Source organism: Ranitomeya variabilis, chromosome 8 (assembly GCF_051348905.1).
Source record: "Ranitomeya variabilis isolate aRanVar5 chromosome 8, aRanVar5.hap1, whole genome shotgun sequence".
Taxonomy (NCBI): Eukaryota; Metazoa; Chordata; class Amphibia; order Anura; family Dendrobatidae; genus Ranitomeya; species Ranitomeya variabilis.
In genome coordinates, this window is record NC_135239.1 from 139,510,869 (window position 1) to 139,538,558 (window position 27,690).

Genomic DNA, 27,690 nt, shown 5'->3' on the forward strand with positions numbered 1-27,690 from the left:
TATATGTTGTGTAAATGTGTTATACAATGTATTATTTTGTTATTTATAATTATTTTAAACAGTATAATTTTGTAGTTCTATATATTCATACAGTATACAGTAAATAGCATATTTGTATGTAGAGAATGCATAACTGTACTTTTATATGTATAGTGAAATAATTAAAATTTACTCCAGAAATAATATTTAGAACTACATTAAATACATATATTAAATATACACATATGTATAAGATATTTAAATTATTTTGTTTCTGAATGAATATGAAATTAACCTTTATCTTTTATTTTTCCTTTGAATTTTCATTTCAAATCAGGAATTGATCAAAAACCTCTTACATGGATTTATGTCTTTATTTACACAGGAAGTTATAATATTGCATGCTTTTATATATTTAACACTTAAAAGAAATAATATATGCTAAATTTGTTTTGTGTGATTAACATTTCTGTAACATAATGCAGATTTTTTTCATTGCATGGTAATAAATATATCTTTACTGCATGGCATGATATGTCACAACAGGATAAAGATATAGTCGTAGGCACTACTATAACCGTGGTGCTCAAGTAGGTGCCCAAACCATACAATATTGAAGACTAGTAATAGTGAAAACTTGGCACACACTTAGTGAGATGCAGTGAAAATTTAATTAAATTGAGGAGAGTACATACAGTAGACGTTTCGGTCAAAATTAGACCTTCATCAATGTACTAAATAAAAGAAAACCAAATAAATAAAGTATATACAACAAAATAAAATAATGGGTGGAAACAGAACACTGGTAAACATTGGTGATAATAAACGGTACATGAAAATAGCAAATAATCGCGTATGGTACGGCTGTTCCGCGTCCTAACAAACATGTACAAAGCCTAATGTGGAGAAAGAAAATAATCTGGGTGCAGTACATAGTGACTTGGTGAACCCAGCCCTCGTGACTGTTAAAGTGTGATATAAAGACTGGCAGAAAAAGGATAAAAACGTACCCTCTCTTAGAGCAAATAAAGTTTTTTAGGTCACAAAGGGGTTAAACCTATAACGATAAAAGGGAAAACAGGCCCCTGGTCACTTTAAAGACCCCGGTGTGGCATACTAGTAAATGGTAACGCATGAAAGTTACATACCCCACTTGTAGTAGGAAGTCAGTTTAGATAAGGCCGAACCCAGCACTGTGGGGTTAAGATAAGGAGTCTCAATAGTGTCTTGTGTTGCAGCATTGCTATATAGTAATGCTGGAATGCTGTCATATCTCCGGATACTTAGAGGTGAACAACATTTACCCAATGGAAGAGATGGCGGACGCGGTATCCACCGCTAGTCCAGTGCGTGAGGTGAGTGTCCGGGAGCTCCATTTTAAAGGCGTTCTGATTCCCAGTGTGCGGGAACCGCGCAACCGGAAGTGACCCGCCGGAAGTGACGTAAGGGTCTGTGTGTCGTTGTTATGCGTTCCAACCTGTGAGAAGTGGGTGGAGTTATGCGTTCCACTTTGAGGATGCGCATTACAGGGAATAGTGCACTTGTACTTTTACAGAGCCGGTGACATTAAGTTTGAGTGACGGTTCTCGGCATTCTCTCCCAAAAGGGGGTGGAGTTAGTGTGCCCTTCTGAGGATGCGTAATGACAGACAAGTGATCTATCCTTGTGACCAATCTCTGCATAGGAAAGTGAGGAGGTGGTGGTCCTGCAATTAGCACGTTAATACAGGCGATTCTGCAAGAGAAATATATATATTAGTCCCATGGGTATTATAATGGCACAAAATTATCATACAATGAGGCGGTATATAAATCACTTCATTAGCAACCTTGGCTCTTGATTAGGACATGAACGATTGGATGTCATAATCTCTATTAAGGCCCATTGGGGCCAAAGTCTGTAATTCATGTATCCAGTAAGGATATACCTTCTAAAAAAGAGGGAAGCTATCACCCCCCCTGCGTAATGGTGTAACCTGTTCAATGACCTGAAATTTTAACTGGGTGATGGTGTGACCATGGGTTACGAAGTGATAAGGGATAGGTAATAGTGTATTCTTGCACCTGATGGTGGATTTATGTTTCAATATCCGATCTTTTATGGATTGTGTCGTTTCACCCACGTAACATAAACCGCAAGGGCATTTGACCAAATAAATTACGTGTGATGTGTCACATGTAAAGTATTCCTTAATAGTATATTGTTTTCTATTGTGGGGATGGTAAAAAGTAGTGCCCCTCAGTACATTGTTGCACTGTGTGCACTGTAGACATGGATAAGTGCCAAATTTTGGGTTTGCGAGGAAACATTGTCTCGGCGCTTGATGGGAAGTGCCTATGTCCGCCCTAACTAATTTGTCACGTATATTGCGTGGTCTCCTGAAACAAGGAAGGAAAAGTTCATTAACCCCTTTCTGACATTGGATGTACTATCCCGTCGAGGTGGGGTGGGCCCGTATGACCACTGACGGGATAGAACGTCCAGCGCGATCGGCCGCGCTCACGGGGGGAGCGCGGCCGATCGTGGCCTGGTGTCAGCTGAATATCGCAGCTGACATCCGGCACTATGTGCCAGGAGCGGTCACGGACCGCCCCCGGCACATTAACCCCCGGCACACCGCGATCAAACATGATCGCGGTGTGCTGGCGGTACAGGGAAGCATCGTGCAGGGAGGGGGCTCCCTGCGTGCTTCCCTGAGACCCCCGGAGCAACGAGATGTGATCGCATTGCTCCGAGGGTCTCTTACCTCCTCTCCCTGCAGTCCTCGGATCCAAAACGGTCGCGGCATCCGGGTACTGCAGGGAGGGAGGTGGCTTACCGAGTGCCTGCTCAGAGCAAGCGCTTGGTAAGCCTGCAGCACTGTAAGTCAGATCGCCAATCTGACAGAGTGCTGTGCAAACTGTCAGATAAGCGATCTGTGATGTCCCCCCCTGGGACAAAGTAAAAAATGTAAAAAAAAAAATTCCACATGTGTAAAAAAAAAAAAAAAAATTCCTAAATAAAGAAAAAAATATATATATTATTCCCATAAATACATTTCTTTATCTAAATAAAAAAAACAATCAATAAAAGTACACATATTTAGTATCGCCGCGTCCGTAACGACCCAACCTATAAATCTGTCCCACTAGTTAACCCCTTCAATGAACACCGTAGGGAAAAAAAAAAACCGAGGCAAAAAACAACGCTTTATTATCATACCGCCGAACAAAAAGTGGAATAACACGCGATCAAAAAGACGGATATAAATAACCACGGTACCGCTGAAAACGTCATCTTGTCCCGCAAAAAACGAGGTGCCATACAGCGTCAAAGAAAAAATTAAAAAGTTATAGTCCTCAGAATAAAGTGATGCCAAAATAATAATTTATTCTATAAAATAGTTTTATCGTATATAAGCGACAAAACATTAAAAAAATGATATAAATGAGTTATCGCTGTAATCATACTGACCCGAAGAATAAAAATGCTTTATCAATTTTACCAAACGTGGAACGGTATAAACGCCCCCCCCAAAAGAAATTCATGAATAGCTGTTTTTTTGTCATTCTGCCTCACAAAAATCGGAATAAAAAGCGATCAAAAAATGTCTCATGCCCAGAAATGTTACCAATAAAAACATCAACTCGTCCCACAAAAAACAAGACCTCACATGACTCTGTGGACCAAAATATGGAAAAATTATAGGTCTCAAAATGTGGAGAGGCAAAAACTTTTTTGCTATCAAAAGCATCTTTTAGTGTGTGACGGCTGCCAATCATAAAAATCCGCTATAAAAAATGCTATAAAAGTAAATCAAACCCCCCTTCATCACCCCCTTAGTTAGGGAAAAATAATAAAATTTAAAAAATGTATTTATTTCCATTTTTCCATTAGGGTTAGGGCTAGGGCTAGGGTTAGGGCTAAGGCTAGGGATGGGGCTAGGGTTGGAGCTAAAGTTAGGGTTGGAGCTAAAGTTATGGTTAGGGCTAAAGTTAGGGTTTGGATTACATTTACGGTTGGGATTAGGGTTGGGATTAGAGTTAGGCATGTGTCAGGGTTAGCGGTGTGGTTAGGGTTACCGTTGGGATTAGGGTTTAGGCACATCAGGGGCTCTCCAAACGCGACATCGCGTCCGATCTCAATTCCAGCCAATTCTGCATTGAAAAATTAAAACAGTGCTCCTTCCCTTCCGAGCTTTCCCGTGCGCCCAAACAGGGGATTACCTAAACATATGGGGCATCAGCGTACTCGGGACAAATTGGACAACAACTTTTGAGGTCCAAGTTCTCTTGTTACCCTTGGGAAAATATAAATTTGGGGGGCTAAAAATCATTTTTGTGGGAAAAAAGGATTTTTTATTTTCACGGCTCTGCTGTTATGACCCCAATGGCAGAGGGTCTCAAAAATACATACCAAGTCTGCAAACACAAAAAAACAGCTCATAGGGCAGTGGTAACTGGGCTGACCATATATCTAATCCTAGCACCACAAATAGCAGCAGCCGGGGAACGTGCCTACGTTGGTTCTAGACGTCTCGCGCCAGCCGGAGAACTAACTAACCCTAGAAGGGAAAAGATAGACCTTTCTTGCCTCCAGAGAAAAGACCCCAAAAGTTGGATACAAGCCCCCAACAAATAATAACGGTGAGGTAAGAAGAAAAGACAAACGTAAGAATGAACTAGATATTTAGCAAAGAGAGGCCCACTGACTAATAGCAGAATATAGTAAGATGACTTATACGGTCAGCAAAAACCCTATCAAAATTTCCACGCTGGATATTCAAGAACCCCCGAACCGTCTAACGGCCCGGGGGGAGAACACCAGCCCCCTAGAGCTTCCAGCAGAATCAGGAATCACATTTAGTACAAGCTGGACAAAAAAATAATAGCAATGCAAATAACCAAAAAACAAGGAAGCAAGACTTAGCTTAATTTTGCAAGATCCAGGACCAGCAGACAGGAGCAAACAGAAAGGAACTGATTACAATGATGCCAGGCACTGGACTGAGAATCCAGGAAGTTTATATAGCAACACCCCTGGACTAACGACCCAGGTGGGTGCCAAACTGAGGAAAGACAATCCCAGAGTCATATCACTAGTGACCACAAGAGGGAGCCAAAAAAGTCAAATTCACAACAGTACCCCCCCTTTAAGGAGGGGTCACTGAACCCTCACCAAGACCACCAGGGCGATCAGGATGAGCAGCGTGAAAGGCACGAACCAAATCGGCCGCATGCACATCAGAGGCAACCACCCAGGAATTATCCTCCTGACCATAGCCCTTCCACTTGACCAGATACTGAAGCCTCCGCCTGGAGAGACGAGAATCCAAGATCTTCTCCACCACGTACTCCAACTCGCCCTCAACCAACACCGGAGCAGGAGGCTCAACAGAAGGAACCACAGGTACAACGTACCGCCGCAACAAAGACCTATGAAACACGTTGTGAATGGCAAACGACACCGGAAGATCCAAGCGAAAGGACACAGGATTAAGGATTTCCAATATCTTGTAAGGACCGATGAAGCGAGGCTTAAATTTAGGAGAGGAGACCTTCATAGGAACAAATCGAGAAGACAGCCATACCAAATCCCCAACACGAAGTCGGGGACCCACACCGCGGCGGCGGTTGGCAAAACGCTGAGCCTTCTCCTGTGACAACTTCAAGTTGTCCACCACATGATTCCAGATCTGCTGCAACCTATCCACCACGGAATCTACCCCAGGACAGTCAGAAGGCTCCACATGTCCCGAGGAAAAACGAGGATGGAAACCAGAGTTGCAAAAAAAAAAGGCGAAACCAAGGTAGCGGAACTAGCCCGATTATTAAGGGCAAACTCAGCCAACGGCAAGAAGGTCACCCAATCATCCTGATCTGCAGAAACAAAACACCTCAAATAAGCCTCCAGAGTCTGATTAGTTCGCTCCGTTTGTCCATTAGTTTGAGGATGAAAGGCAGACGAAAACGACAAATCAATGCCCATCTTAGCACAAAAGGATCGCCAGAACCTGGAAACAAACTGGGATTCTCTGTCAGACACGATATTCTCAGGAATGCCGTGTAAACGAACCACATTCTGAAAGAAGAAGGGAACCAGATCGGAAGAGGAAGGCAGTTTAGGCAAAGATACCAAATGGACCATCTTGGAAAAGCGATCACATACCACCCAGATGACAGACATACCTTGAGACACCGGAAGATCTGAAATGAAATCCATGGAAATGTGTGTCCAAGGCCTCTTCGGGACAGGCAAGGGCAAGAGCAAGCCGCTGGCACGAGAACAGCAAGGCTTAGCCCGAGCACAAGTCCCACAGGACTGCACAAATGACCGCACATCCCGTGACAAGGAAGGCCACCAAAAGGACCTAGCCACCAGATCTCTGGTGCCAAAAATTCCCGGATGCCCTGCCAACACTGAGGAATGAACCTCGGAAATGACTCTGCTGGTCCACTTATCAGGAACAAACAGTCTGTCAGGTGGACAAGAGTCAGGTCTACCAGCCTGAAATCTCTGCAACACACGTCGCAAATCCGGAGAAATGGCTGACAAGATTACTCCCTCTTTAAGAATACCAACTGGTTCTGCGACTCCAGGAGAGTCAGGCACAAAGCTCCTTGAAAGAGAATCAGCCTTCACATTGCATTAAATCAGGTGTTTGTTCAGACAACACCACCAGAGGATTCGCGGCTTTGCGCTCCCGCAAACGCCGGTCAATTTGAATAGCCAGCGCCATGGAATCATTCAGACCTGTAGGAATGGAGAAACCCACCATCACATTCTTAATGGCTTCAGAAAGGCCATTTCTGAAATTTGCGGCCAGAGCACACTCATTCCACTGAGTAAGCGCGGACCATTTCCGAAATTTTTGGCAATACACTTCAGCTTCATCCTGCCCCTGAGAAATAGCCAACAAGGCTTTTTCTGCCTGAATTTCAAGATTGGGTTCCTCGTAAAGCAATCCGAGCGCCAGAAAAAACGCATCAACATTTGCCAATGCCGGATCTCCTGGCGCTAGCGAGAAGGCCCAATCCTGAGGGTCGCCCCGTAAGAAAGAGATAACAATTTTTACTTGCTGAGCTGAATCTCCAGATGAACGGGGTCTCAGAGATAGAAACAATTCCTAAACTTAAATCGGTCTCCAGAGAACAGCTCAGGAAGAGGTATTTTAGGTTCAGACATTGGACTACTGGTAACAAAATCTTGTATACCCTGTGTTATGACCCCAATGGCGAGGGTCTCAGAGATATCAGCAAGTCTGCAAAGTACAAAAATCCAGCTCATAGGGCAGTGGTAACTGGGTTGACCATATATCTACTCCTAACGCCAACCCTAGAAGTAGCCGGGGAACATGCCTACGTTGGTCGCTAGATGTCTCGCGCCAGCCGGAGAGCTAACTACCCCTAGAAGAGGAAAACAAAGACCTCTCTTGCCTCCAGAGAAAAGACCCCAAAAGTAGGATACAAGCCCCCCACAAATAATAACGGTGAGGTAAGAGGAAATGACAAACACAGAAATGAACTAGGTTTAGCAAAGAGAGGCCCACTTACTAATAGCAGAATATAGTAAGATAACTTATATGGTCAACAAAAACCCTATCAAAAATCCACGCTGGAGATTCAAGAACCCCCAAACCGTCTAACGGCCCGGGGGGAGAACACCAGCCGCCCTAGAACTTCCAGCAAGGTCAGGATACAGATTATATACAAGCTGGACAAAAAATGCAAACAAAAACAAATTGCAAAAAGCACAAAAGCAGACTTAGCTTAATCAAGCAGGAACCAGGATCAGTAGACAAGAGCACTACAGATTAGCTCTGATATCAACGTTGCCAGGCATTGAACTGAAGGTCCAGGGAGCTTATATAGCAACACCCCTGACCTAACGACCCAGGTGAGCATAAAAGGAATGACAGACATACCCAGAGTCAAATCACTAGTAGCCACTAGAGGGAGCCAAAAAGTAAATTCACAACAACCCTGCACACGAGCAGCAAGCTGATCCACACTTGTAATCAAAGTCTGGACATTCATGTCTGCAGCAAGCACAAGCCACTCAGAGGTAAAGGGGAGGAAAAAAGAGAGGAAAGAAAAAAAAAAAACTCAGACTTTCCTTTCTTGTAATCCCACTTCTGCAATGCATTAAACATTCAACCTGGGCCTGGCATACTGTTATGACCCCAATGGCAGAGGGTCTCAAAAATACATACCAAGTCTGCAAACACAAAAAAACAGCTCATAGGGCAGTGGTAACTGGGCTGACCATATATCTAATCCTAGCACCACAAATAGCAGCAGCCGGGGAACGTGCCTACGTTGGTTCTAGACGTCTCGCGCCAGCCGGAGAACTAACTAATCCTAGAAGGGAAAAGATAGACCTTTCTTGCCTCCAGAGAAAAGACCCCAAAAGTTGGATACAAGCCCCCAACAAATAATAACGGTGAGGTAAGAAGAAAAGACAAACGTAAGAATGAACTAGATATTTAGCAAAGAGAGGCCCACTGACTAATAGCAGAATATAGTAAGATGACTTATACGGTCAGCAAAAACCCTATCAAAATTTCCACGCTGGATATTCAAGAACCCCCGAACCGTCTAACGGCCCGGGGGGAGAACACCAGCCCCCTAGAGCTTCCAGCAGAATCAGGAATCACATTTAGTACAAGCTGGACAAAAAAATAATAGCAATGCAAATAACCAAAAAACAAGGAAGCAAGACTTAGCTTAATTTTGCAAGATCCAGGACCAGCAGACAGGAGCAAACAGAAAGGAACTGATTACAACGATGCCAGGCACTGGACTGAGAATCCAGGAAGTTTATATAGCAACACCCCTGGACTAACGACCCAGGTGGGTGCCAAACTGAGGAAAGACAATCCCAGAGTCATATCACTAGTGACCACAAGAGGGAGCCAAAAAAGACTAATTCACAACATCTGCGTCGTAAACTGTAGTGAAACACTTGGAGGTTCAAAGTTCTCACAACACATCTAGATAAGTTCCTTGGGAGGTCTAGTTTCCAATATGGGGTCACTTGGGTGTTTCTACTGTTTGGGTACATCAGGGGCTCTGCAAATGCAACGTGACGCCTGCAAACCATCCATCTAAGTCTGCATTCCAAATGGCGCTCCTTCCCTCCCGAGCTCTGCCATGCGCCCAAACAGTGGTTCCCCCCCACATATGGGGTATCAGCGTACTCAGGAGAAATTGGACAACAACTTTTGGGGTCCAATTTATCCTGTTACCCTTGTGAAAATACAAAACTGGGGGCTAAAAAATCTTTTGTGAAAAAAAAAAAAAATTATTTTCACGGCTCTGTGTTATAAACTGTAGTGAAACACTTGGGGGATCAAAGCTCTCAAAACACATCTAGATAAGTTCCTTAGGGGTCTACTTTCCAAAATGGTGTCTCCTGTGGGGGTTTTAATGTTTAGGCACATCAGGGGCTCTCCAAACGCGACATGGTGTCCCATCTCAATTCCAGTCAATTTTGCATTGAAAAGTCAAACGGTGCTCCTTCCCTTCCGAGCTCTGCCATGCGCCCAAACAGTCGTTTACCCCCACATATCGGGTATCAGCGTACTCAGGACAAATTGCACAACAACGGTTGGGGTCCAATTTCTTCTCTTATCCTTGGGAAAATAAAAAATTGGGGGCGAAAAGATCATTTTTGTGAAAAAATATGATTTTTTATTTTTACGGCTCTGCATTATAAACTTCTGTGAAGCACTTGTTGGGTCAAAGTGCTCACCACACATCTAGATAAGTTCCTTAAGGGGTCTACTTTGCAAAATGGTGTCACTTGTGGGGGGTTTCAATGTTTAGGCACATCAGTGGCTCTCCAAACGCAACATGGCGTCCCATCTTAATTCCAGTCAATTTTGCATTGAAAAGTCAAATGGCGCTCCTTCCCTTCCAAGCTCTGCTATGCGCCCAAACAGTGGTTTACCCCCACATATGGGGTATCGGCATACTCAGGACAAATTGTACAACAACTTTTGGGGTCCATTTTCTCCTGTTACCCTTGGTAAAATAAAACAAATTGGAGCTGAAATAAATTTTGTGTAAAAAAAAGTTAAATGTTAATTTTTATTTTAACATTCCAAAAATTCCTGTGAAACACCTGAAGGGTTAATAAACTTCTTGAATGTGGTTTTGAGCACCTTGAGGGGTGCAGTTTTTAGAATGGTGTCACACTTGGGTATTTTCTATCATATAGAACCCTCAAAATGACTTCAAATGAGATGTGGTCCCTAAAAAAAAAAATGGTATTGTAAAAATGAGAAATTGCTGGTCAACTTTTAACCCTTATAACTCCCTAACAAAAAAAAATTTGGTTCCTAAATTGTGCTGATGTGAAGTAGACATGTGGGAAATGTTACCTATTAAGTATTTTGTGTGACATCTCTGTGATTTAAGGGCATAAAAATTCAAAGTTGGAAAATTGTGAAATTTTCAAAATTTTTGCCAAATTTCCGTTTTTTTCACAAATAAACGCAAGCTATATCGAAGAAATTTTACCACTATCATGAAGAACAATCTATCAAGAGAAAACAATGTAAGAATCGCCAAGATCCGTTGAAGCATTCCAGAGTTAAAACCTCATAAAGGGACAGTGGTCAGAATTGTAAAATTTGGCCCGGTCATTAATGTGCAATCCACCCTTGGGGGTAAAGGGGTTAAATTCTTTGATCCCTGGGTGTGCTGTCCCTAAGATTTGCCAATGGCGTCGTATAGAATTGTGCAGTATGTATGCCAGAGGATGATAGCTATGGACAAACGGGATACGATCTTTGGTCCTCGCTCTGGGATTGGGAGTGGAAGTGGTTTTGGATGTATCTAGAATGTGGGGAGGGTAACCCCTTTCTATAAATTTTGAACGCATCTCTTCCAAGCGTTGCTTCTGTAAGGTTCCATCAGAGACTATTCTGTGGACTCTCTTGAACTGCGATTTAGGAATGGAGTTTTTCATTTTTGTAGGGTGAAAGCTCTGGTAGTGAAGGAGGCTATTGCGATCTGTTGGTTTGGTGAAAATATCTGTAGAGAGTTCTCCCTGGTCATTTTTCAGGACTATGGTGTCTAGGAAATTCACCAGTAAGTCATGCGTCATAGTGAAGTCTAGACCCGGCCATGACGACTTCAAAAAAAGAAAGAAAGTCTCAAGTGTTTCTTGTGGGCCATTCCAAACGCAAAATACATCATCAATGTACCTTCTCCACACTAAAGCGTGTGTACGGAATAGGTCATTGATATAAATGGTACTACTTTCGTAATCAGCCATGTAGCAGTTGGTGTACGGAGGCGCTGCGTTACTGCTACATGGCTGATTACGCACCTTTAACTTGGAGATGGACCTTCAAAGGGTTTATCGGTTACTTAGATTAAAGTTGCATTTCTCAGGGACTGACATCAGCACTCCACCCCCCACTATTACAGAGGGGCGACTTAACATCCAGGAGCCTGGGCCTAAGGAACAAAAGTAATTATAGACCCCCAACAGGTTCTCATGCACTTGAAACTTTTATTTCATTTGTGAATAACTCCTTTCACAATTTGAGACAAGACTTTGACAGAGGCAAATTACATGTCCCATCTAATCTTTCTGCTCATGACCAACAAGCCCTGAATTCCATACAGATAGATAAGGAAGTAATAATAAAGCCAGCTGACAAAGGGGGAGCCATAGTGGTACTTGACAGAATTACATATATCCAAGAAGTCTACCGCCAACTGCAGGATACATCTATTTATACACCTCTGGACAGGGATCCAACAAATACGATCAAATAACTCATACAGGGCACACTAACAAAATATACGGAATTAGGTGTTTTGGATCAAAAAACATGCGAGTTCCTAACCAAACAAAATCCCATTACTCCAGTTTTTTACGTGTTGCCAAAAATTCATAAAAGTTTAGAAAATCCACCAGGGAGACCTATCGTTGCTTCAACGGAGTCCATTCTGTCACCGATTTCAAAATACCTAGAGAAAATACTCACACCCCTGATAAAACAAACCCCCTCCTTCTTACTTGATACGGGAGCCTTTTTGAAACTGATTGAGGATCACAACACTATTCCCAAAGAGGCACTCCTTGTTACATTAGATGTAAAGGATCTATATACATCTATACCACACTCAGAGGGCATTAAATCAGTCAGGACACTTCTTACATCCTCAAACATGGATCCAGAACAAATAAATCTCTGCTGCGATTTACTTTCTATAATTCTCACTAAAAAAAAATTTCTCTTTGAGGACCAATACTATTTACAGGTATGGGGTACTGCCATGTGCAGTAACGCAGCGCCTCCGTACGCCAACTGCTACATGGCTGATTACGAAAGTAGTACCATTTATATCAATGACCTATTCCATACACACGCTTTAGTGTGGAGAAGGTACATTGATGATGTATTTTGAGTTTGGAATGGCCCACAAGAAACACTTGAGACTTTCTTTCTTTTTTTGAAGTCGTCATGGCCGGGTCTAGTTATCACTGACGCATGACTTAAAACAGGTGAATTTCCTAGACACCATAGTCCTGAAAAATTACAAGGGAGAACTCTCTATGGATCTTTTCACCAAACCAACAGATCGCAATAGCCTCCTTCACTACCAGAGCTTTCACCCTACAAAAATGAAAAACTCCATTCCTAAATCGCAGTTCAAGACAGTCCACAGAATAGTCTCTGATAGAACCTTACAGAAGCAACGCTTGGAAGAGATGCGTTCAAAATTTATAGAAAGCAGTTACCCTCCCCACATTCTAGATACATCCAAAACCACTTCCACTCCCAATCCCAGAGCGAGGACCAAAGATCGTATCCCATTTGTCCATAGCTATTATCCTCTGGCATACATACTGCACAATTCTATACGACGCCATTGGCACATCTTAGGGACAGCACACCCAGGGATCAAATAATTTAATGAACCTTTCCTTCCTTGTTTCAGGAGACCATGCAATATACGTGACAAATTAGTTAGGGCAGACATAGTCACTTCCCATCAAGCGCCGAGACAACGTTTCCTCGCAAACACAAAATTTGGCACTTATCCATGTCTACAATGCACACAGTGCAACAATGTACTGAGGGGCACTACTTTTTACCATCCACACAATGGAAAACAATATACTATTAAGGAATACTTTACATGTGACACATCACACGTAATTTATTTGGTCAAATGCCCTTGCGGTTTAAGTTACGTGGGTGAAACGACACAATCCATAAAAGATCGGATACCGACCACCACCTCCTCACTTTCCTATGCAGGGATTGGTCACAAGGATAGATCACTTGTCTGTCATTACGCATCCTCAGAAGGGCACACTAACTCCACCCCCTTTTGGGAGAGAACGCCGAGAACCGTCACTCAAACTTCTTGTCACCAGCTCTGTAAAAGTACAAGTGCACTATTCCCTGTAATGCGCATCCTCAAAGTGGAATGCATAACTCCACCCACTTCTCACAGGTTGGAACCCATAACAACGACACACAGACCCTTACGTCACTTCACGTGGATACCGCGTCCGCTGTTGTGAAATTGGATTCTGGGCTCCCCCGGTGGCCACTTGTGGAATTGTACTTGTGTGCATCATCCCCTCTGTTCACCTGCTCCTATCAGGATGTGGGAGTCGCTATATAACCTTGCTCCTCTGTCAGTTTCATGCCGGTCAACAATGTAATCAGAAGCCTTTCTGTGCATGTTCCTGCTACTAGACAACTCCCAGCTAAGTTGGACTTTTGTCCTTGTGTGTTTTTGCATTTTGTTCCTGTTCACAGCTGCTGTTTCGTTACTGTGTCTGGAAAGCTCTTGTGAGCGGAAATTGCCACTCTGGTGTTATGAGTTAATGCTAGAGTCTTAAAGTAATTTCTGGATGGTGTTTTGATAGGGTTTTCTGCTGACCATGAAAGTGCCCTTTCTGTCTTCTTGCTATCTAGTAAGCGGACCTCGATTTTTGCTAAACCTATTTTCATACTACGTTTGTCATTTCATCTAAAATCACCGCCAATATATGTGGGGGCCTCTGTCTGCCTTTTGGGAAAATTTCTCTAGAGGTGAGCCAGGACTGTCTTTTCCTCTGCTAGGATTAGGTAGTTCTCCGGCTGGCGCTGGGCATCTAGGGATAAAAAAACGTAGGCATGCTACCCGGCCACTTCTAGTTGTGCGGCAGGTTTAGTTCATGGTCAGTATAGTTTCCATCTTCCAAGAGCTAGTTCTCATATATGCTGGGCTATGTTCTCTCGCCATTGAGAATCATGACAGTTTGACCGGCCCAAAAAAAAGGGTTAAATTACTGGCTGAGAAAGGAGAGAAAAAAGAAGTCTGCTACAATTTTTTTTTTTTTTTTTTTTCCTCTAGTTCTGAGTGTGCTCTTAATTGAATCACTTGCTAGTCTGCCTATACTGCAGCCTTCCTCTCTTTCTCTCCTTCTAATCCTTGAATGGCTCTATGTTCACCTGTTTCAAATGGATCTTCAGAGTGTAGCTACAGGTTTGAATAATCTCGCCACAAAGGTACAAAATTTGCAAGATTTTGTTGTTCATGCACCTATGTCTGAGCCTAGAATTCCTTTGCCTGAATTCTTCTCGGGGAATAGATCTCACTTTCAACATTTTAAAAATAATTGCAAATTGTTTTTGTCCCTGAAGTCTCGCTCTGCCGGAGACCCTGCACAGCAGGTCAGGATTGTAATTTCCTTGCTCCGGGGCGACCCTCAAGACTGGGCTTTTGCATTGGCACCAGGGGATCCTGCGTTGCTCAATGTGGATGCGTTTTTTCTGGCCTTGGGGTTGCTTTATGAGGAACCTCATTTAGAGCTTCAGGCGGAAAAGGCCTTGATGTCCTTGTCTCAGGGGCAAGATGAAGCTGAAATATACTGCCAAAAATTCCGCAAATGGTCTGTGCTTACTCAGTGGAATGAGTGCGCCCTGGCGGCGATTTTCAGAGAAGGTCTCTCTGATGCCATTAAGGATGTTATGGTGGGGTTCCCTGTGCCTGCGAGTCTGAATGAGTCCATGACGATGGCTATTCAGATCGATAGGCGTCTGCGGGAGCGCAAACCTGTGCACCATTTGGCGGTGTCTACTGAGAAAACGCCAGAAAATATGCAATGTGATAGAATTCTGTCCAGAAGCGAGCGGCAGAATTTTAGACGAAAAAATGGGTTGTGCTTCTATTGTGGTGATTCAACTCATGTTATATCAGCATGCTTTAAGCGTACTAAGAAGCCTGACAAGTCTGTTTCAATTAGCACTTTACAGTCTAAGTTTATTCTATCTGTGACCCTGATTTGTTCTTTGTCATCTATTACCGCGGACGCCTATGTCGACTCTGGCGCTGCTTTGAGTCTTATGGATTGGTCCTTTGCCAAACGCTGTGGGTATGATTTGGAGCCATTGGAGGCTCCGATACCTCTGAAAGGGATTGACTCCACCCCATTGGCTAGTAATAAACCACAATACTGGACACAAGTGACTATGCGTGTTAATCCGGATCACCAGGAGGTTATTCGCTTTCTGGTGCTGTATAATCTACATGATGTTTTGGTGCTGGGATTGCCATGGCTGCAATCTCATAACCCAGTCCTCGACTGGAGAGCTATGTCTGTGTTAAGCTGGGGATGTAAAGGAACTCATGGGGACGTACCTTTGGTTTCCATTTCATCATCTATTCCCTCTGAGATTCCTGAATTCTTGTCTGACTTTCGTGACGTTTTTGAAGAACCCAAGGTTGGTTCACTACCTCCGCACCGGGAGTGCGATTGTGCCATAGACTTGATCCCGGGTAGTAAATACCCTAAGGGTCGTTTATTTAATCTGTCTGTGCCTGAACACGCGGCTATGCGAGAATATATAAAGGAGTCCTTGGAAAAGGGACATATTCGTCCTTCGTCATCTCCCTTAGGAGCCGGTTTTTTCTTTGTGTCTAAGAAAGACGGCTCTTTGAGGCCGTGTATTGATTATCGACTTTTGAATAAAATCACGGTTAAATATCAATATCCGTTACCACTGCTTACTGATTTGTTTGCTCGTATAAAGGGGGCCAAGTGGTTCTCTAAGATTGATCTCCGTGGGGCGTATAATTTGGTGCGAATCAAGCAGGGGGATGAGTGGAAAACCGCATTTAATACGCCCGAGGGCCATTTTGAGTATTTGGTGATGCCTTTTGGTCTTTCAAATGCCCCTTCAGTCTTCCAGTCCTTTATGCATGACATTTTCCGCGATTATTTGGATAAATTTATGATTGTGTATCTGGATGATATTCTGATTTTTTCGGATGACTGGGACTCTCATGTCCAGCAGGTCAGGAGGGTTTTTCAGGTTTTGCGGTCTAATTCCTTGTGTGTGAAGGGTTCTAAGTGTGTTTTTGGGGTTCAAAAGATTTCCTTCTTGGGATACATTTTTTCCCCCTCTTCCATCGAGATGGATCCTGTCAAGGTTCAGGCTATTTGTGATTGGACGCAACCCTCTTCTCTTAAGAGTCTTCAGAAATTTTTGGGCTTTGCTAACTTTTATCGTCGATTTATTGCTGGTTTTTCTGATGTTGTAAAACCATTGACTGATTTGACTAAGAAGGGTGCTGATGTTGCTGATTGGTCCCCTGATGCTGTGGAGGCCTTTCGGGAGCTCAAGCGCCGCTTTTCTTCCGCCCCAGTGTTGCGTCAGCCTGATGTTGCTCTTCCTTTTCAGGTTGAGGTCGACGCTTCTGAAATCGGAGCTGGGGCGGTGTTGTCGCAGAGAAGTTCCGACTGCTCCGTGATGAGACCTTGTGCTTTTTTTTCCCGTAAATTTTCGCCCGCCGAGCGGAATTATGATATTGGGAATCGGGAGCTTTTGGCCATGAAGTGGGCTTTTGAGGAGTGGCGTCACTGGCTTGAGGGGGCCAGACATCAGGTGGTGGTATTGACTGACCACAAAAATTTAATTTACCTTGAGTCTGCCAGGCGCCTGAATCCTAGACAGGCGCGCTGGTCGTTGTTTTTCTCTCGGTTTAATTTTGTGGTGTCTTACCTACCGGGTTCTAAGAATGTTAAGGCAGATGCCCTTTCTAGGAGTTTTGAGCCTGACTCCCCTGGTAATTCTGAGCCCACAGGTATCCTTAAAGATGGAGTGATATTGTCTGCCGTTTCTCCAGACCTGCGGCGGGCCTTGCAGGAGTTTCAGGCGGATAGACCTGATCGTTGCCCACCTGGTAGACTGTTTGTTCCTGATGATTGGACCAGTAGAGTCATCTCTGAGGTTCATTCTTCTGCGTTGGCAGGTCATCCTGGAATCTTTGGTACCAGGGATTTGGTGGCAAGGTCCTTCTGGTGGCCTTCCCTGTCACGAGATGTGCGAGGCTTTGTGCAGTCTTGTGACGTTTGTGCTCGGGCCAAGCCTTGTTGTTCTCGGGCTAGTGGATTGTTGTTACCCTTGCCTATCCCGAAGAGGCCTTGGACGCACATCTCGATGGATTTTATTTCGGATCTGCCTGTTTCTCATAAGATGTCTGTCATCTGGGTGGTGTGTGACCGTTTCTCTAAGATGGTCCATCTGGTTCCCTTGCCTAAGTTGCCTTCTTCTTCCGAGTTGGTTCCTCTGTTTTTTCAAAATGTTGTTCGTTTGCATGGTATTCCGGAGAATATCGTTTCTGACAGAGGGACCCAATTCGTGTCTAGATTTTGGCGGGCATTCTGTGCTAGGATGGGCATAGATTTGTCTTTTTCGTCTGCTTTCCATCCTCAGACTAATGGCCAGACCGAGCGGACTAATCAGACCTTGGAGACATATTTGAGGTGTTTTGTGTCTGCGGATCAGGATGATTGGGTTGCTTTTTTGCCTTTGGCGGAGTTCGCCCTCAATAATCGGGCCAGCTCTGCCACCTTGGTGTCCCCGTTTTTCTGTAATTCGGGGTTTCATCCTCGATTTTCCTCCGGTCAAGTGGAATCTTCGGATTGTCCTGGAGTGGATGCTGTGGTGGAGAGGTTGCATCAGATTTGGGGGCAGGTGGTGGACAATTTGAAGTTGTCCCAGGAGAAGACTCAGCTTTTTGCCAACCGCCGTCGTCGTGTTGGTCCTCGGCTTTGTGTTGGGGACTTGGTGTGGTTGTCTTCTCGTTTTGTCCCTATGAGGGTTTCTTCTCCTAAGTTTAAGCCTCGGTTCATCGGCCCGTACAAGATATTGGAGATTCTTAACCCTGTGTCCTTCCGTTTGGACCTCCCTGCATCCTTTTCGATTCATAATGTTTTTCATCGGTCATTGTTGCGCAGGTATGAGGTACCGGCTGTGCCTTCCGTTGAGCCTCCTGCTCCGGTGTTGGTTGAGGGTGAGTTGGAGTACGTTGTGGAAAAGATCTTGGACTCTCGTGTTTCCAGACGGAAACTCCAGTATCTGGTCAAATGGAAGGGATACGGTCAGGAGGATAATTCTTGGGTCACTGCCTCTGATGTTCATGCCTCCGATCTTGTCCGTGCCTTTCATAGGGCTCATCCTGATCGCCCTGGTGGTTCTGGTGAGGGTTCGGTGCCCCCTCCTTGAGGGGGGGGGTACTGTTGTGAAATTGGATTCTGGGCTCCCCCGGTGGCCACTTGTGGAATTGTACTTGTGTGCATCATCCCCTCTGTTCACCTGCTCCTATCAGGATGTGGGAGTCGCTATATAACCTTGCTCCTCTGTCAGTTTCATGCCGGTCAACAATGTAATCAGAAGCCTTTCTGTGCATGTTCCTGCTACTAGACAACTCCCAGCTAAGTTGGACTTTTGTCCTTGTGTGTTTTTGCATTTTGTTCCTGTTCACAGCTGCTGTTTCGTTACTGTGTCTGGAAAGCTCTTGTGAGCGGAAATTGCCACTCTGGTGTTATGAGTTAATGCTAGAGTCTTAAAGTAATTTCTGGATGGTGTTTTGATAGGGTTTTCTGCTGACCATGAAAGTGCCCTTTCTGTCTTCTTGCTATCTAGTAAGCGGACCTCGATTTTTGCTAAACCTATTTTCATACTACGTTTGTCATTTCATCTAAAATCACCGCCAATATATGTGGGGGCCTCTGTCTGCCTTTTGGGAAAATTTCTCTAGAGGTGAGCCAGGACTGTCTTTTCCTCTGCTAGGATTAGGTAGTTCTCCAGCTGGCGCTGGGCATCTAGGGATAAAAAAATGTAGGCATGCTACCCGGCCACTTCTAGTTGTGCGGCAGGTTTAGTTCATGGTCAGTATAGTTTCCATCTTCCAAGAGCTAGTTCTCATATATGCTGGGCTATGTTCTCTCGCCATTGAGAATCATGACAGTCCGCTATCTCTTCCATTGGGTAAGTGTTGTTCACCTCTAACTATCCGGAGATATGACAGCATTCCGGCATTACTATATAGCAATGCTGCAACACAAGACACTATTGAGACTCCTTATCTTAACCCCACAGTGCCGGGTTCGGCCTTATCTAAACTGACTTCCTACTACAAGTGGGGTATGTAACTTTCATGCGTTACCATTTACTAGTATGCCACACCGGGGTCTTTAAAGTGACAAGGGGCCTGTTTTCCCTTTTATCGTTATAGGTTTAACCCCTTTGTGACCCAAAAAACTTTATTTGCTCTAAGAGAGCGTACGTTTTTAGCCTTTTTCTGCCAGTCTTTATATCACACCTTAACAGTCACGAGGCCTAGGTTCACCAAGTCACTATGTACTGCACCCAGATTATTTTCTTTCTCCACATTAGGCTTTGTACATGTTTGTTAGGACGCGGAACGGCCGTACCATACGCGATTATTTGCTATTTTCATGTACCGTTTATTATCACCAATGTTTACCAGTGTTCTGTTTCGACCCATTATTGAACATTTGTTGTATATACTTTATTTATTTGGTTTTCTTTTATTTAGTACATTGATGAAGGTCTAGTTTTGACTGAAACGTCTACTGTATGTACTCTCCTCAATTTAATAAAATTTTCACTGCATCTCACTAAGTGTGTGCCAAGTTTATCTTCAATGTCACAACAGGTGACATCTGAACTGTGGGCTAATAATAAGGATACCCTACAACCCTGTTTCAGTTTAAAGCTGGTAATCTCAGTAAGAAGAACTTTTGAGAAGCCCCTCAGCCTTTACAAGTCAAAGGCCAAGTTCTTAGGAGTCCTTCTATCCATAAAATGCAAATACAAAGTGCTAGGTAATGTGTGTTTGGGGAATATTCAAAGAAATATTAAATGTAATAGTTTACAATACGCATTGATAATTAGGATACAATAATTTGGGTTAATACACATGTACTCATTTTTTTGTATGTGGAACTTAGGGTGAACTTATATGTGTGATATTAAGGGGGAAATGTGTTTTTGATCCTGATTACATCATCACATTTCATCAATACCGCTTGTTCACACATTTTAATACAGAAGAAATATTAATAAGGTACTATTGGGTAAAATAAGATGAAGTATTATAAAAAATCATTTTTTTTACTCTAATGAAGGGTATTACATGCAAAGTTACATAATTTCAATATTTTGGTAATCCAAGTTTATGACAAATATGAAAACATCTAGATAATGGAAATATTAAAGGGAATGTGTTATTGAGACATAACCTCTGCATTTATCATCAACATATAAAGGCCTTATTTTTATTCTAATTTTTATTTTCCATTTCTAATTTTTATTCTTATTTCATTTTTATTCTTAATTTTTATCTCAGGAAGAAAGCATCAATATTTAATAAAGTAATGTCTAGTACAAGAATATTGCTTCATTAAATATAGTGATTATATGGTTTCATTATAAGGAGAAATGTTTCAATTCTGTGTTAAATACAGCAATTCTTTCACTCATTCATTCATTTATTTATATAAATATATATTCTTATTTTGGTTCATGGCTATACATTCTTACATATTATTGGTCTAATAAATATAGTTTATTAATAAAGTTTTAGTAATAAAGATTGAAACACTTGTTACATAAAAAAACACACTGACATCTATGGGTTCAAAAAGAAATTACACCTATAACATAAAAAATGTTCTATCACATGAAGAATATGGTTAATAATGAATTATCATTTATTATTTTATTTTTTCAAAAATGAATTCCATATTAATATTCTGATAAGAATTAAATAGATATTATTGATTGCTATGGTACGCTGTGATATTATAGGTTAGGAAAATTACCATATTTGGTATAGAATTAGGGAATGAAGACTTCAATCAAGATACTGGAGTTACATTAATAAAGACTTTTCATATTTCTAAATTCAATTGATTCTTAAAAGTTGCAAGAAGAAAAAGCCGCTATCCAGAAGTTCCACAAGGTAACAAGTTATTATTTCTGAGTAATTCATGTCACCACTGACAACCACAACTGCAGCATCCAGCACTGACAGCTATGATTGCAGTACCTAAACTGACAACCACAATTGGAGAGGACGATGATTCTACGATGCTAAGATGAACGGTGTTATCACGTTTTTATCACGTTCCAGTGGTTTCCTATCACCTATAAAGCTTCGATGAAAGCTGGTAATTGTCAGGAAGTTACAACCCTGACATGTGTTATGGTGCTATGTTTAGCAAGGAAGAGTCCATTTAACCCTTGCTGTGCTGACCAAAGATGTCACACTTGTTCCAAGACCAGTGCGGATGATATGGAAGAATTCCAGATGATTTCCAAGGCGAGCCAATGTAAGTCCAGGTCTCTAAAGGTGACACTGCACAGATATTAAAGCTACATTTCATCTATGAACTCTGTTTTCTTATCAACATTTGAATTTATGGACTTTGATTGACACATGACACACGGTCTCTACAATATCTACATGCTATCATCTATTTCAAAAGAATTATAATAAAGATTGTTTTAAAAAGAACCAAGCAGAAGACATCAAGATGAAGACCAGATGACATCAGATGATTATGATCGGACCTGAGATGCTTCAATTATGTATAGGGAAGTATAATTATATATTTTATATGAATATTGGTCACGGCTTACCATAACATGAATTTATATATCATTATTTTATTGAGTACGTATAACAATGTATTATTATTATTATTATCAACATTAAATTATTTTGCCAAAGAAGAAGAAAAGAAGAAAAAACATCTTATTATTCATATATTTACTTTGAGGGTTCCAATCAATGTCTGTCACCCTCAAAAGGGGGACTTGTTAAATATGAATTATTAATTTTTGACTTATTCTCAATTCTGTACTGAGCACATTGCCTTTCGCTGACATTACAAAAGCTATTCCTGTATATTTAGCTCAGAGTATAAGTTAACACCATATAGAGAGAACAGGCATACATTGCATTGTTCTGTCTGCTAGCCTTGGTCTACTCAATATTTAGTGTTTTTGAAAATAAAAAAAAATAAAAAATTATACAGTCTGATATCTCCGTAAGATGCCTGGTGTATCTGTGGTGTACAAATATTCTCTTCGCAGACATACAGTTATATGAAAAAGTTTGGGCACCCCTATTGATCTTAAGCTTAATGTTTTATAAAAATAGTTTTTTTTGCAACAGCTATTTCAGTTTCATATATCTAATAACTGTTGGACACAGTAATGTTTCTTCCTTGAAATGAGGTTTTTTGAACTAACAGAAAATGTGCAATCTGCATTCAAACAAAATTTGACAGGTGCATAAGTATGGGCACCTCAGCAGAAAAGTGACATTAATATTTAGTAGATCCTCCTTTTGCAAAAATAACAGCCTCTAGTCACTTCCTGTAGCTTTTAATGAGTTCCTGGATCCTGGATGAAGGTATTTTTGACCATTCCTCTTTACAAAACAATTCCAGTTCAGTTAAGTTTGATGGTCGCTGAGCATGGACAGCCCTCTTCAAATGATCCCACAGATGTTCAATGATATTCAGGTCTGGGGACTGGGATGGCCATTCCAGAACAGTGTAATTGTTCCTCTGCATGAATGCTTGAGTAGATTTGGAGCAGTGTTTTGGATCATTGTCTAGCTGAAAGATCCATCCCCTGCGTAACTTCAACTTTGTCACTGATTCATGAACATTATTGTCAAGAATCTGCTGATACTGAGAGGAATCCATGCGTCCCTCAACTTTAACAAGATTCCCGGTGCCGGCATTGGCCACACAGCCCCAAAGCATGATGGAACCTCCACCAAATTTTACTGTGGGTAGCAAGTGTTTTTCTTGGAATGCTGTTTTTTTGCCACCACACATAACGCCTTTTTGATGACCAAACAACTAAATCTTGGTTTCATCAGTCCACAGGACCTTCTTCCAAAAACAAATTGGCTTCTCCAAATGTGCTTTTGCATACCTCAGCCGACTCTGTTTGTGGCGTGCTTGCAGAAACGGCTTCTTTTGCATCACTCTCCCATACAGCTACTCCTTGTGCAAAGTGTGTTGTATAGTTGACCGATGCACAGTGACACCATCTGCAGCAAGTTGATGCTGCAGCTCTCTGGAGGTGGTCTGAGGATTGTCCTTGACTGATCTCACCATTCTTCTTCTCTGCCTTTCTGATGTTTTTCTTGGCCTGCCACTTCTGGCCTTAACAAGAACTGTACCTGTGTTCTTCCATTTCCTTACTATGTTCCTCACAGTGGAAATTGACAGGTTAAATCTCTGAGACAGCTTTTTGTCTCCTTCCCCTGAACAACTATGTTGAATAATCTTTGTTTTCAGATCATTTGACAGTTGTTTTGAGGAGCCCATGATGCCACTCTTCAGAGGAGATTCAAACAGGAGAACAACTTGCAAGTGGCCACTTTAAGTAGCTTTTCTCATGATTGCATACACCTGGCTATGAAGTTCAAAGCTCAATGAGGTTACAAAACCAAAAAAAGTGCTTTAGTAAGTCAGTAAAAAGTAGGTAGGAGTATTTAAAACAAGAAAATGATGGGGGCGTGGCCTAGCTGTGAAGGGGAATAGTCGCACCTTTGTGGAGCTCCTGCCCAGCACTAGTTATCCACCAAATTTAACCATTCAAAGATTGTGAAAATAACCTCCTTTGACAGACAAGGAAGTGTACCTGACCCTGGAGCAACTTATGGAAGACTGGGGGGTCTCATCCCGGCATAGAGCGCAGGTCTTAGGAGGAGGGAAGGAGTGAAGGTGAAGACGCTGCCATCTTCAACAGAACCAGAGCAAACCTGCACCGGACTAAAGAGGACACAGGGAGGTACGATCTTCCCCCCCTTCCTCCGCACCCTCTTTTACTGAGACTGACCGCTCACAGGTCTCCCTCTCCACCGGTGGAGACGACCCCCCTGACCTGGCGCCTCTGGAGGCGCCCCGCATGGTGCCGCACAGCGGCTGCAGCCACTCGGCCCCTGCACCTTATGGTGCGTTCAGCGGATCATAGCGATCAGAAATATAACTGATCAGACTCACCCTCCGTGGCGGCGCTCCTTTCTTCCGACGGCCTGGTGGGTGTCCCGGGTGCTTCCCTGACAGCGGTGTGTGTGGAGCGCTGGGATTTTCCCGCCAGTCCCGGCGCCATCTTGAGCCTGCCGTGCGGTGCGAGGAGATCCTCTTCACGTCTGACTGGGGGACTGTGCCGGTCTGAGTTCGCTCACCATCTATAACCCACTACTGCACCCAGCACGCTGTCTCCCAATCCCCCACACCCATTTAATTAGGGGCTAAGAGGCTGGAGGAATTGTTTGTGATCTGAGCACACATTATACTAGCGTGCACTAATACAAAGTACTATATCTGGTGCTGAGATCTCTCCTTGTCTATAGCTTATAATTACATTACATCCCCCGCTGTTCCATACCCTTTTTGCCTATCCCCAGCTCTAGCTCAATTAATACAGTACCTCTTTGCTGCCCTGAGAATTGATCTGTCTTTTGGACTAACTCTTTCCACTGCAGCCTCAGTGCATCACAATAAAGACGGGACTTTAAAGGACAGAGGGGGCTGTAGAGAACATAAACGTGCACCCCAAATTGGCAGTAGCCACCTCTCCTTCACAGTCCAGCGCTGCATTTACCATATTATCGTTTATTTCACACCAATCCCTGAGCTATGCCTACAGAAGAACAAGTGCATTTCAGACAACTTACAGCGCAGCAATTACTAATATAATCTCCAGATTTCAGTCTCCCTGTGTCACTGGTATCCTCCTGGGACTCAAATACAAAGGAGGTCCTCTGAAGGACAGACAACTAGTGATATCTAGTGCCCAATCTCAGAACTGGTGATACATTTTATAATACACACAAAAAAGACTTAACTAGCCACAGAACATCCCCACTGATACAATAGCGACACCTAGTGTCCATGTTGAGCTCTAATCCTGTGCACATTATGAGGATTATCTAAAAAATCCTTTTCTTAGAGGCGCATGTGCGGTTTTCAGCAGTGACAATCATGTCTTGCTGATCCCCGCTACCCGACCTACCTATTTAGGCCCTGATCAGCATATGAATTCCGCCAAAAGCACCACAACTGGACTTACTACACTTTCAGGAGACCCTCCTTCTGGCGATGCCTAGGAAGGGAAGCGCAGCGCAAACACCGAGCCGTAATATTGTAGACCTTTTTCAGAGTGGCAGCATTTCCAAGGCGACTACTACGACTTCTCTCCCCTTGATCTCTACGGAGAGCACAGGAGATATAATGGACCAAGGTGAAACCGGTCCCCATATGGAGACAACGATCTCCACGGCAACTCTTACCAAGTCCTTACAAGAGACTTTCAAATCTGAACTTTCCTCAGCTATGCAGAAGATCTCCTCCCAGATTCAGGATATTATGCAACGTACGGTGGCCCTAGAAGAAAAGATGGATGCCACTGCAGACGCCTTAGAAGAAGATCGCGAAACCCTCAAACTACATGCAGAACGTGTCGCAGAACTAGAACTCCGATGCGAAGACTATGAGAACAGATCACGTCGGGGTAATCTACGGATCAGAGGACTCCCCGAAAATATTGTAGCTCTCAAAGACACTGCTACTGCCCTCTTCACCGCACTACTCCCTGACACAGATCAGTCCATGCTGCATATCACCAGAATCCATAGAGCCCTGGGCAGACCACGCAACAACGACATGCCCAGGGATGTGATCCTAAAACTTCATTATGAGGAGGCACGAGATCTAATCCTGAATGCTGCACGTGATAATCCAAACCTACCGGGACTGCCATCTTCGGTACATATCTACGCGGATATCGCATCAACCACCCTTGCCAGGAGGAGAGCCCTCAAACCAATAACATCAGCTTTGCAGACGGCACAAATTAAATACAGATGGAGCTTCCCCTTCGCCCTCATCTTTACATACAACTCCCAACTGTACACCTGCCGTACACTAGAAGAAGGGAAACAAGCCATGCTCAAAGCTGGGATCCCGATCTCAATAGAGACTTCAGCCATGCCGCAGAGAAAACCAAGACCACCAAGAGAATGGCAAAACGTGCCCAGAACAAGGAGCCAAAACGCACGGGTCGTCTGATATGTACAAATTACAAGAACATCCACCCTGATTTCCGTGGGGCGAATCGGGCTGATACTGTTCATCCTGATTGCTCCCGGAGTTGGAGGGAGGGGGTTGATGGCTCTTTGCTGCCTCTCCTCTCAGCCCTCCGGAATTAGTAAATGTATGCGGAATATTTGTATAGATGTCCTATTCTGACTTTAAATGCAAGTGGTCCTTCAGACTATCACATTCCTAATTGACCCTATTCCTCCCTTACCTTACCTCACTCTGATTCCCCCCTTCCTCCCCCTTTCTTCCCAATCGTTCCCGTACCTCAGTCCTCTCCTTTTCTCCTCCCTCTCCCCCCCCTTACTCCCCCCCTTTTTTTTTTTTTTTTTTTCTCTCCTTTCCCCCTTCCCCTCTTTTTTCCCTACCCCTTATTTCCCCACTCCCCTCATCTCTTCCCCCTTCCTCCCACCTCCCCCCCCTTCCTCCCCTCCCTTTCCTTCCTCCCTCCCCTCCTTTCTTTCCTTCCCTCTTTCCCCCATCTCTCCCCCCCCCTCCTTTTTTTTCTCCTCTTCCTCCCCTGCCTCTTCTTCTCTCTCTCCCCTTTATATCTATCTCTCTACCAAGGGCCTAAATGTCGGGTTTATAACATGCTGCCTAAACTTGGCGACACCTGGTACTCCAATTAATATGGTAAACCAGATCGCCATATTTTCCGGATATGATATCCGTTTGTTATTACTAATTGTTATGTTTGTCTTTGTCTTCCCCCAGTCTGTTCCCTTCCTATTGTTTCCCCACAGAGATCACCACTGCACTTATCGGTTAAATCATCACCTACTAATCGGAGACACGGTTCTTGTTCCCACTCGAGCCTCCACATTCTTCAGCGGTAAATATTTACGGAAAAATGTGTAATGTTATTTCTCATAACGTCCGAGGATTTAACTCACCTATTAAACGCAAGAAAGCCTTCCTTGATTACTCAAAACACGCACCAGACATTATTTGTCTCCAGGAGACCCATTTTTCCACCTCCTCCCACCCTAAGTACTTTGATGCCAAGTATTCACAATACTATATGTCAAACTGGGATAAAAAAACGAGGGGTGTCGCCACCTTCATTAGGAATAACTTCCCATTTCAGCTCATTAGCACACATTCGGACTCAGAGGGCAGATTCCTCATTACTCTAGGAACATCACAAAACCAGACAATTTGCATTGTTAATAGCTATTTGCCTGCAACTTCCCAGAGATCGGTCTTTCAGCTAATTATATCAAAACTAGCCACTCTTACGTATGACCACCTTATCTGGTGCGGCGACTT

The 27,690-nt window shown here is 43.2% G+C and overlaps 1 protein-coding gene across 1 annotated transcript in view; it reads right to left on the minus strand.

Moving 5' to 3' along the window:
- The window catches only part of LOC143788781 (uncharacterized), a 417,721-nt gene that overhangs the window by 23,964 nt on the left and 366,067 nt on the right, over nt 1-27,690 (minus strand). The gene's annotated exons all lie outside the window — the stretch shown is intronic.